Consider the following 12,905-nt stretch of genomic DNA (forward strand, 5'->3'; position numbering starts at 1 on the left):
TCTCTATTGCATTTTTAGAAAACAATTACTCCTACCCTCAAATGCTCTCTTCCTTGACTTCCGTCCTATTTGCTAGCAGTTTCTTCTCTTCTCATTGCCTTTGATTCCTCACGCCACCCCTTCACGGGATATTCCCTTTCCCCAGTCCTTTGCTCCCTACTTCTTTATTCTTTCACTCAAGGCCACATCATCTTCCCTACAGCCATTACCTCTGTGCTAACAAAGGCCTGTGCTACTTTCTCACTTAAATTGTAGCCCCCCCACTGCTTCTGGCTATTTCCTCTTGGATATTGCACTGGTACTGCAATTTGAACGTATCTCCCTTCTCAGACTGGCTCCTTTTTCCATTTTCCTGCCTGTGGTCATGGCACGGTCATTTTCTTAGTCGCTGCTGTTGTTTGGTAGAAACGGAAGAAATTTAAGTTGGCTCAAACAGCAGAAATTTATTTTCTTACAGCTCTGGAGGCTAGGAGTCCACAATTAAGGCGTCGACAAGTTTAGGCCTCTCTCCTTGGCTTGTGGATGGCTGCCTTCTTGCTGTGTCTTCATATGGTCTTTTCTGTATCCACACACATCCCTCGTGTCTCTCCCTCTCTTTTTTTGGTCTCTCCCTCTTTTTGTAAGGACACCAGTCATATTGGATTAGCGCTCACCCTAATGACCTCGTTTAACCTTAATTACGTCTTTAGAGGATTTATCTCCTGATGCAGTCACACTCTGAGGTGTGCTGGGAATTCGGTGGGGAGGGGCATAATTTCATCCATTATAGTCACCCAGGCCATAAAACTTTGTTCTCCTCTTTACTTATCTCCATTATCTTCTATCCAGACATTTAGTCTTCTAGACTTTTCCTATTGTGTCTAAATCTGTTTCTTTACCACCATTCCCAGTGCCATTCCCAGACCTTAATCGATTCTAAATTTCCTTGCCTAGTCTTTATAAGGCCCTCTATAATGACTCACCTAATCTTTTCTTTTGGTATTTTTGTCAAAGCCATTCATGTTTGTAAGAAATACAAATGCTAATCATCAAAAGGAACAGTCCTCTGCCCTAATCCCAGGCCCATCGCCCAGATGTAGCCTCCATGTCGAGCCAAACGCTGTGCCAGGAGTACATTTTTTCCTTAAGATCCACTGTTCTTAGAGACTACAAGCAAGATAGTTTGTGACACATATGAGTTCCAAAAACTAGAATAGATTTTTACTGAATAGTGGTATAACTGATGGTATATGTTTCTTAAAGGTCCAAATGTAATTTTAAAAATGGAAAAGGAAAAAAGAGACCCACTGTTAACAATCCCTGGGCCATCCAAAATAAACTGCTCTTAACAACCATACAAATACATCCTCTTTTCTGTCACTCCACCAGTTGCTCAAAAATCTTGCCACATTTAGTTCATTTCATATTTGGACATTTTCTAATTATCTTTAGAGCTTCTAATTATTTTTTTCCTTATTGAAAGGTATGTTAGTTTCCTAGGGCTGCCATAACAAATTACCACAAACTAGATGGCTTAAAACAATATACATTTATTCTCTCATAGTTCTGGAAGCCTGAAGTCAAGGTGTTGGGAAGGGGATGCTCTCTCGGGGCTCTAGGGAAGAAGCCTTTCTTGCTTCTTTCTAGCTTCTGTGGACCAGCAATCTTTGACATTCCTTGACTTGTAGTTTCATTATTCAGTTTCTGTCTCCGTCTTCACATGGCCTTCTTCCTTGTGATTCTGTGTATGTCTCCTCTTCTTGTAAGGACACCAGTCATTGGATTTAGGGACCACCCTAAATCCAGGATGTTTTCATCTTGAGATCCTTAACTAATTACATCTGCAAAATCCCTATGTCCAAATAAGGTCACTTTTTTTTTTTTAAGGGTGTTGTTTTTCACTTTGTTTCACGAAAAGAAATATTTACCAGGTTACCAAGAAAATGCATAAGGCAACAATAAGTACCAGAAAAAAAAAGGCAGAATGTGCATTTGAGTTCAGCTAAATCATAGTATCTAGCATGTTGACTGGTACAACTTCCAGATTTGCAATGTATTCTTGATTGAGGATCCAGATTCCAGTCTTCTTTTTCTCCATTAACTCTCATTTTTTAGGGTTAGATCTGTATTCCCTTAAAGGTTTTCTTCTCTTTCCACAAAGGGACAAAAATTCAGGTCAAAAACTGTAGTCACATCCCAGGCTTGAGAAAATAATCGGTAGTTAAATAATGAAAGCGGTTATTCCTCCCCTACACATTCCCAAAAGAGAACATGAAGGCTGGATAATTATAATTGGCTTTTTGACCATCAACCCCCAACAGGATTTTTCCATCCTACCATTGAAGTGTTGGGTTCTCAACACTGTCCAAGAATCTGGAGTGAATGTTCTTGTCTTCTGCTGAACTTAAAGCTTCTGTTTGGAGTAACATAAACCAAGACTAGTTTCCCTTTCATGCAACAGCCCTTCATGTGTTTGAAGATGGCTACTCTGCTGCCGCTGAGCCATCCTCCCATCAACTAAGAAATACCCCAGTTCTTTCAATCATTCTTCAAATAACTTGACTTCTAGTACTCTACCCAGCTTATCTGTGCCTTCTAGACAGTGCAATTCTTCAGTATGCCTGAGTGTGTACCTAAAACTAAACACAATACCCCAAAGGTGACATCCTATCCTGCCCAGAGAGATGTGGTTACTTCCCATCAGCCATGCAGTGTTTCCTTTAATGCAAACTAAGTTTGGGGACTATTTTAAAGTATCTGCATCCACTGTTGTACCAAGCTTGTGATGAACTAAAGTCTTTATCTTTTATTTTAAGACTTAATACCATTCTGAGTCTTTAATTGCACTTATGCAACTGATTTTTAAAAAAACCTAAATATGAGATTTTACATTTATTCCTATTAAATATATCTTGAAGCTTCCAGCCCACGGAGGCCATATTGATACTCTCATGAGCTCTGAGGGCCAGAAGGTCACATTTTGAGGTTCCATGTGGACATGAAGTTTCAGGGGACACTATTCAACCCACGATAAGGGAAAAATATGACTTGCTCAGTATATCATTAATGTTTTTCCCACCCTAACTACTTTGAAGAAAGAGGGAATTATGGTCCAAAATGAACCCAGGAGCTCAAACAATGTCATCACTGCCTTGTTTCTCTCCAACACTATGGCTTTGTTTTCCTCTATGTTGGCTTCATTCCCAAGCAAGCTTACCTCATGTGCCAGCAAAGATAGGTTCTAGCATCTCTCTAGGCTCATCCTCTTCATAGATTATGATCCAAGAAAAAATACAAATGACTTTGCCGATAGTTCCAGCAAAATACCTAAGGAAGTCTCAGATAGACCTTGTTTGGCTCATCTCTGAACCAATCACTGTGGTCAGGGGAATGAACAAATCTTGCTCAGCCTAACCTGGGTCACATGCCCACCCTAGTATGAGAGGTGAAATGACCGTACCTAAACCACAGGGAATAAGAATGGGGAAGGATGCTGCCTTAAGAGAGCCTTGGTAGATGAAAATCACATTATTCCTTGCAAAGCTGAAAATAGCTTTATCAATAGCTTGATTGATAGTTTAACTGTACATAAAATTCTAGGTTTATGATAATTTTCTTCCAAAATGTCTAAAGGAATATTTCATTGTTTTCTTTTTCCCCAGAATTTATTATGAAAAAGTTCAAAAGTACAGAAAAATTGAAAGCATTTTATGTGAACACCCATATGTCTATCACCTAGATTCTATGATTGTTACATTTACATTATCAAGTATCTATCCATTATCATCCTTCTATTCATCTATTGATCCATCTTATTTCTTAGGCATTTCAAGATCAGTTTCCGACATTACTACACTTTACTCCCAAACACTTTGGCATGCATATCATTACCTAGAGTTCAATATTTGTTTATAACTTTTTAATTTGAGTTAAAATTTGTATACAACAAAAGGCAAAAATGTTACGGGTACCATTCAATGAGTTTTGACACTGCAACCCAAATCCATATCAAAATACAGAACGTGGTGTTCCTTCATGTCCCTTTCCAGTAAACCCCTGTACCTGCCCCTCGCAGAGACAACCGTTATTCTGGGTTTTTTTTCAATCATAGGTTAATTATGCCTGTTTTAGGACTTCATGTAGATGGATTCATACAGTGTTCATTCTTTGTAAGAATTATTTTATTCTACATAATGTTTTTATTTATTTATTTTTACATAATGTTTTTGATGTTCATCTACATCATAGTCTGTATCTATTCCACTGTATGAATGAATATACCACAGTTTATCCATTCCCCTATCGATAGACACATGGGGGCTGTTTCCAATTTTCAGCTATTATAAATAAAGCTGTTATACACATTCTTGTACACATGTTTTTGTGGGCATAGTTTTCAACTTTCTTGGACAGACACTTAGGAGTGGAATTGTTGAGTCATAGAATAGCTGTAGGTTTCATTTTATAAGGACCTGCCAGATCTTTATGCAAAGGAGTCGTACCGTTTTATAGTCTTCCAACAATATATGAGAGTTCTAGTTGCTCCACAATCCTTGCCAACATTTGTTGTTGTCAGTCTTTTCAATTTCAGCCATATTGACGAATATGTTGTGATGTTTCATTTTGATTTTAGTATTCATTTTCTAATGTCTAATGATTTTGAGCACTTTTTCATGTGCAATTCATGTATTTTCTTTTAGATAGTGTCTAAGCAAATCTTTGAACTTGCATATTTACTAAGCCCGTGTGCCACAACTACTGAGCCTGTGTGCCACAACTACTCCCATATGAATATCCAGTAGTTTTAGCCATGTTTAAAAAAAGATTCTGTTGTTTTTCTGACGTCTGATAATTGCATATAGCCTGTTGCCAGTCTGATTTTTTTTTTCCTTTGAAGTTGACCTATTTTCTCTCATCTCTGAGTGCTTTCTGGATCTTCTCTTTTCCTTAGTACATCTAATTATCTTGCTTATCTTTCAGTATACCCTTTGAATCTGAAGATTCCTGGCTATCTTAGCTTTGGCATATTTTCTTCAATGATTTCTGTAACATCTTCTATTGTTGCACTTTCTTTGAGCTTTCTTTCTGGAATTCCTATTGGTTAGATCTTGGACCTGGATTGGACCTCTAGGTCTTTTATATTTTTGCTTTATTTTTGGTCTTTTTCTGTTTTCTAATGTCATATTACCACCTTTCTAGAAAAAATTTCAGTTTGGCAAGCATATTTTTAATTTCCAAGTGGCTGTCCTTGACTTTCTTGTTTTCCAAGTGTCTCTTATTATAGCACCCTGTTTTTGTTTTTTGTTTTTTTGTGGTACGCGGGCCTCTCACTGTTGTGGCCTCTCCCGTTGCGGAGCACAGGCTCCGGATGCGCAGGCTCAGCGGCAATGGCTCATGGTCCCAGCCGCTCCACGGCATGTAGGATCTTCCTGGACCGGGGCACGAACCCGTGTCCCCTGCATCAGCAGCCGGACTCTCAACCACTGCGCCACCAGGGAAGCCCCCAGCACCCTGTTTTTTACATTAGGTGTTCACTGTCTTATAGAATACCTCTGAGAATATTAATTAGAGGTTTGAAAAACTCTTTTTCTGTTACCCAAGTTGGTTCTTGTGAGGTCAAGCTTTTATTTTTGCTTCTTCTGTTTTTTGGGTTTTTTTTTTCTTTTCTGTTTTATGTAGCTGATTTCCCTTGTGTGTCCAGTGATGTGAGGGTGCTTTTTTTAACATTTGAAAAAGAGGAAATAGGCTGATTTTTTTCTTCAACTGTTACATACCAGGCTGTTTTCTGCTAGTTAATTTCCTGGAAAAACAGAAGAGATTTGACAGAAAATTCTGTGTTCATGAGCAGAGCTTGCTAAACAGGGAGGCTTCTAGTTACAAGGAAAGGCTAGGGAGCCAGAGAGAGGAGGGTTTACCTGGACGGCTACCACTCACCTTAGCATTAGTTCATCAGTATTTAATTAAAGTTATTGTCTGCTTATTGTCCTGTTTCCGTTACTCTTAGCTTTTATGGCTTTATTCATTTAAAAAATTCTTTACTGCTCTTTAAAATTGTGTATTGTAAGGGAGGGGAGACAAAAGTTTTTGCTTAGACTGCTGTTTTGAACCTAATCTTCTATCTTTTAAAAATTATTTCCTGCTCTTTCTAAATGGGCATCTTCCACTATATTTAGGTTGTTACGTTTACTGTCTCATGGATATACCAGACTAGTAGCTACCTTCTTGCCTTCAGTTATTGTGTTTCTTTTCCAGATATTTCCTTCTTCTCTTCGCCCTCTTCTTCCACCTAAACCTAATGAATTTTTTTCCCAACTTTTGAAGCTAACTTGAGCACACTTCCTCCATGAATCCCATCTGTTTAATCCAGCTTTCATTGACATCCCTTTCATCTTACTACTATCCAACTCAGTACCTGTCATTCACAATTCAGCTCTTTTTTAAAAAAATATTTATTTGGCCGCGCCAGGTCTTAGTTGCAGCACACAGGATCTTCACTGTGGCATGTGGGATCTAGTTCCCTGGCCAGGGATCGAACCCAGGCCCCCTGCATTGGGAGCATGGAGTCTTAACCACTGGATCACCAGGGAAGTCCCCACAATTCAGCTCTTAATTATACAGGCTAGTATTGCTCATACTTGTTTCAGATATTTATTATTATGTTGGTAACTATTAAAAACTCTTTGGGAACAGGTTTTTTTTTCTGTCCTTCAAAACACGTAGCATAGTATGCATGTGTAGTAAGATATTCAGTAAGTATTTGTAATAACTTCCCTACTATTTGCAAGAAAGGAGGCAGATGACAGCTTTTTTTTTTTTTCCTTTCTTTCTGGAAACAGTAGGAGACCTGTCTTTGAATTGGAAGCTGAAGTGGGGACACTCCATTCCGGGCAGAAGAAATGCTTATTCTTCTCCACTAAGGAAAAAAACAAGTTACATAGCATAAATGTTTTCTGAAAGCAATGGAGATAGAATGATCCACCAGAGTTGAATCAACAGAGGCAAGAGTGGTTTGGAAAAAAACCAAAGTAACAAAATGTGATTTAAAAATACATTTTACAGGGCTTCCCTGATGGCGCAGTGGTTGAGAGTCCGCCTGCTGATGCAGGGGACACGGGTTCGTGCCCTGGTCCGGGAGGATCCCGCATACCGCGGAGCTGCTGGGCCCGTGAGCCATGGCCGCTGAGCCTGCGCGTCCGGAGCCTGTGCTCCGCAATGGGAGAGGCCACAACAGTGAGAGGCCCGCGTACCAAAAAAAAAAAAAAAAAAAAAAAAACCACAACATTTTACAGTCTAGAATTCCACAACATTTCTAACAGTGGGTTCTCACAACATTGCTAATGTTGTGTCATTTTCAGTTAAAAAGGAAAGAGGTCTAGTGGTGGAACAAGAGCAAGAGGATTAGTTATAAGTGCTGTTCACCAAATATATCAGCTCCACCAACCTTCTGGGCACATGGTAGGTTTGTACTGCCTTGATCCCATGAAGTTAGGGGTAGCCATGCAACTTGTTTGGGCCAAAGAAATGAGAGTGGGAGTGATGTCACTTCCAGGTGGAAGCTTTAAAAGCCAGTGAGGGATTTGCCATATTCCTGTTTTCTGCTTCAGTGGTCATGGAAGCATGTGATGCTCCGTAATTCTGAATTCTTAGAAGTCCATAATGAACAGTCTCTCTGAAGACCTGTGATGGAAACATAGTGTGACAGATAAACCTTTGTTGTTCAAAGCCATCGAGTATAAATTATTGCTGTCCAGGGTCAAGCAAACTACAGCCTGCGGGCCAGCTGTTCTGGTAAAATTTTATTGGGACACAGCGATGCACATTTGTTTATGTATTGTCTATGGCTGCTCTCATGTTACAACTGAGTTGAATAGTTGCAACAGAGACTGTGTGGCCTTCAAGTCAAAAATATTTACTACTACTCTTTAAGAAAAAGTTTGCTGACCTCTAACCTAGTCTGTCTTGCCTATGATAGAACTAGAGGTCTTTGATAAGTGCCCTTATGCGGCCATTATCTGTTTTGTGCACAACACAAATGATGTTTATAATAGCCAGCCTCCAAGATAGCCCGGATGATCCCCATCTCTTGGTGTTCACACCCTTGTGCATTTCCTTCTCACACTAAATAAGGGCTGACTTGTATGACCAATGTGGAAGTGATGCAGTGTAGCTTCCAAGCCTATGTCATGAAAGACACTGTCACCTCCATCTCCCCCTCTCTGAGATCACTCTGGAGGAGGCCAGCTACCACCATGTTCTGAGGACACTCAAGAAGCCCTATGGAGAGAAGCCCATGTGGTAAGAAACTGCGGCCTCCTGCCAAGTCATGTGAGTCAAGCCTTCAGATGACTGCAGCCTTGGCCAACATCTTGACTGCAACCTCATGAGTGACTCTGAGCCCAGATCACCCAGTTAAGCTACTCCTGAATCCTGATCCATGGAAATTATGAGATAGTAAATGTGTTGTTTTAAACCACTAAGTTTTGGCATAATTGGTTATGAAGAAATAATTAATGCAAGGTTCAAATGAAAAAGTGTATTGGTACTCTATATGCTTATATATATATTTGTACATAGAACTTTATATACACACATTATTTTATTTTATTACTAGACAAAGAATTTATGTACTTTAATAATTAGAGTATACTTGTGTGAATATAGATAGGTGGAGTTATCCTGTGAAGGAAATTATTATACATATATGTTATCTTCCCCACTTGCTTTTCAACACCTTAATCTTTGTGGAATAAAGGGTGAAATGTGTTCTGGGAAAGAAGGGAAAAAAATTCCCCAAATATTTAAATTTTCCTTGATATGTTAACTGCTCAATTTGCTTTAAGTTCTTTGGAAAAGAATTGGGTAGAATGAATGGAGCAGACTTTTTTTTTTAATTGGAGTAAAATTGCTTTACAATGTTGTGTTAGTTTCTGCTGTACAATGAAGTGAATCAGCTATATGTATACCTATACCCCCTCCCTCTTGGACCTCCCTCCCACCCCACCCCTTCATCCCACCCATCTAAGTCATCACACAGCACCAGGCTGAGCTCCCTGTGCTATACAGCAGGTTCCCACTAGCTATCTATTTTACACATGGTAGTGTATTTATGTCAAACCTAATCTCCCAATTCGTCCCACCTCCCCTTCCCTCCGTGTCCACATGTCTGTTCTCTACATCTACGTCTCTATTCCTGCCCTACAAATAGGTTCGTCTGTACCATTTTTCTAGATTCCACATATATGCATTAATATACGATATTTGTTCTTCTCTTTCTGGCTTACTTTACTCTGTATGGCAGACCCTAGGTCCATCCACATCTCTACAAATGACCCAATTTCGTTCCTTTTTATGACTGAGTAATATCCCATTGTATATATGTACCACATCTTCTTTATCCATTCATCTATCGTTGGACATTTAGGTTGTTCCCATGTCCTGGCTATTGTAAATAGTGCTGCAATGAATATTGGGGTACATGTGTCCTTTTGAATTATGGTTTTCTCAGGTCAGGGTATATGCCCTGTAGTGGGACTGGAGCAAACTCTTTATAATACTTTATTTCTAATGGTGATCATGTATTTCTAACAAAAGTGTTAGAAGCCAGATTTTTCCAGTTGACTGCTATAACCTTCCTATATACATTAAATGGAATAGTTAGTAATAGCATTTGGAATTTGGGGAGTGACAGGGAATCAAGAAAGATCTTTGAAGTGAAGTTAATAGTGAAGAAGCAAAAGTCAGTGGGAGCCAGGGTTCAAGGAAAACGAAATTAAAATGTTTCTGATGGCATTTACTTTTTCTTTTACAAATTGAGACTAACAGACAAAGATAATGGGTAAAAAATTCCTTCTCAAATAGTATCAGCAGATTCTTCTGGACAGCAGTCTGTACATCTTTAACCCAAAGTATAAACAGGAGGGTGTGAAGTAATATTTTTGGATAATACCTGTAGACATAAAGCATGACAAGTAGAAAAGAAAAAAGGAAAGTTAGGAGAGAGAAAGAAAGGAAGTGGGGAAAGAAGAAGAGGTTAAACAATAAAGAAAAAACATAGTGTGGTGTAAGTGCTCCCCAGCTTATTCGTCTGGTTCTTAACTGTGTTCCAAACTTAGGATAATGCTGGTTACCTGGCCAAATCTTACTTTCCAAGCCTGTAACTTGCTTTAGGCCTTCAGGAAATATTCAACTATCAGGCTGCAAATAAGTACTGACCTCCACAGTTCGGGCCTACATGAAAGTAGGGTAAGCCTAGAGGAGAAATTAACTATCTCCTTATGTTCCCCCCACACCCCAGAAAAGGCCCAGAAAACAAATATAATTTTTCCTTTTATATCATTTTTGTTGAGTAGCCACGTGACTGCTGTGGATGGGAGGGCTGTGTGTGCCTGTGTGTGCTGTGAATAAACCCTCTTGGACTGTGGAGTTTTATTGCCCCATATTATCAGGTACCTTAGATGGTACACCTGGAAGGTTGAAATCTGGAGACCAGGCTCTGGTGCTGCTGCTTTTAGGATCAAACTGGAGAGTTTCAGAGCTAGTTCTCTAGGCCTGGATTGACTTAAGCATAAACTTGTTCTGTATAGATGTTTATCATGCTTATTAAACTGTAAGTCATACATATGACCAAAATCAAGGCCCATGTCTGATAAACTTAACAGCATTAATGAAGGGAGACAAAATATTTGAGAATTCCTGAAACAGCTAGTGCGCTTACTGGCCGTAATTGTAGTTATAGAGAAAACTGAGCCAGAAGTGTTTTCTTCCTCCAGGGAACATTGCTGCTATTCCTTGGCTCGTGTCACTGAGACCTGACACAGACGCACAGCACACAGTGTCTTAGGAGTTGTTCAGCTTGTGACCAGGTGTCTCCAATTCTATTTCATAGGAGCTGAAACTGAAAACTTCATTTTTTACCTCAACATCTGCTCCATCCTGCTTTTTCACGATTATTATAGCAGTGTAAAAAGTTTTCAGTGGTTTCATAGCTAAGGCACCAAAAGCACAAGTAACAAAAGAAAAAACAGATAAAATTGACTTGAACAAAATTTAAAACTTTGTGTTGCAAAGACCACCACCAAGAAAGGGAAAACCCACAACCCATAGAATGGGAGCGAATATTTGCAAATCATATATCTGATAAGGGACTTGTATCTAGAATAAAGAACTCCTGCATCTCAATAATAAAAAGACAAGTAAATCAACTCCAAAAAATGGGCAAAGTCTCTGAATAGAAATTTCTCCAAAGAAGATAGAACAGCCAAAAGCACATGAAAAGATGTTCAACACCATTAATCATTATGGAAAGACAAATCAAAACCAATGTCAGATACCCACTTCACACCCACTAGGATGACTATAATCAAAAAGGCAGACAACAACAAGGATGTGGAGAAATTAGAGTCCTTATACACTGCTGACTAAAATGTAAAATGATGCCAACACTTTGTAAAAACAGTCTGGCAGTTTCTCAAATGGTTAAAGATAGAGTTAACATTTGCCCCGTAATTCCATCCAAGAGAACTGAAAACAGAAGTCTACACAAAAACATTTACAGAAATGCTCATAGCAGCATTATTCTTTTTATGTATGTATGTATGTATGTATGTATGTATGTATGTATGTGTGTACGTTTTGGCTGTGTTGGGTCTTCATTGCTGCACGCGGGCTTTCTCTAGTTGCGGCGAGCGGGGGCTACTCTTTATTTGCTGTGTGCGGGCTTCTCATTGCGGTGGCTTCTCTTGTTACGGAGCACGGGCTCTAGGCACACGGGCTGCAGTAGTTGTGGCATGCGGGCTCAGGCTCGTGGGCTCTAGAGTGAAGGCTCAGTAGTTGTGGCACACAGGCTTAGTTGCATGTGGGATCTTCCCGGACCAGGGTTTGAACCCGTGTCCTCTGCACTGGCAGGCGGATTCTTAACCACTGTGCCACCAGGGAAGTCCCAGCAGCATTATTCTTACTAGCCAAAAAGCAGAAACAACCTAAAAGTCTATCAGCTGATGAATGGATCAACAAAATATGGAATAGCCATTCAATGGAATGTTATTCGGCAATAAAAAAGAGTTAAGTACTGAAACATGCTACAACACAGATGAACCTTGAAAACATTAGGCTAAGTAAAGGACCATGCATTGTATGATTCCATTTATATGAAATGTCCAAAAAAGGAAAATCTATAGAGACAAAACATAGATTAGTGGTTGGGCTGGGAAGAGGCAGAAGTGGAGTGACTGCTACTGGGCATGGGGTTTCTTGTTTGGGTGTTGAAAATGTTCTCAAATTCTGGTGATGGTTGCACAACTCTGTGAATATACTAAAATCCATTGAATTGTACACTTTAAATAGGTAAATTCTGTGGTGTGTGAATTTTATTTCTAATAAAGGTACTTAAAAAAACAACTCTTCCAAGGAGATGATCTTGGATACAAATTAGGGCCAGATCAAGAAGACATGAACCATTACTATTTTTTTGTATCTTTTTTTAAAAACCAATGTCCTAAACTACCTGAAATCCTCAATTTTACCCTTTGAGTTTTCTGCACAGTTATCATTATGTGATTGTGAAAATCAATCAGGGAAGCACTAGGAAAATGCTAGATTTATCTTTCAAGGTTAACAATAATTTGGAAACCTCAGGAATCTCATCTTTTAGTTGTGAACAATTTATTTTGAAGGGTGGGTTGCAATTATTCTTTTAATTCATGGGTGAAAAATATGTCATTACAGGTCATCTATTTTGATTTTACCAAGTGAAGAGCAGTACTTTGGGGACCCAATAGAGTTCTAAAATTTCATCACAGAGAGTAGCTCATAAAGGATTATGTAGGCTTTGCTTTTGTTGAGTGTTGGCCTTTGCTGATTACTTATTTATATAACTGAGTTTTTATAGGCACACTGGAGCTCTGAAAAGTGGGACTCATTGCTTTTTC

The 12,905-nt window shown here is 39.1% G+C and overlaps 1 long non-coding RNA gene across 1 annotated transcript in view; it reads left to right on the plus strand.

The window, feature by feature from the left end:
- LOC132527652 (uncharacterized) overlaps nucleotides 1-7,107 on the plus strand; it is a 40,025-nt gene extending 32,918 nt beyond the window's left edge. Inside the window, exon 3 of the long non-coding RNA XR_009543037.1 lies at nucleotides 6,816-7,107. This is a non-coding gene — a long non-coding RNA (uncharacterized LOC132527652). The remainder of the gene's footprint in view (nucleotides 1-6,815) is intronic.
- The last annotated feature ends 5,798 nt before the right edge of the window (nucleotides 7,108-12,905 follow it).

Source organism: Lagenorhynchus albirostris, chromosome 10 (genome assembly GCF_949774975.1).
Source record: "Lagenorhynchus albirostris chromosome 10, mLagAlb1.1, whole genome shotgun sequence".
NCBI classification, from domain to species: domain Eukaryota; kingdom Metazoa; phylum Chordata; class Mammalia; order Artiodactyla; family Delphinidae; genus Lagenorhynchus; species Lagenorhynchus albirostris.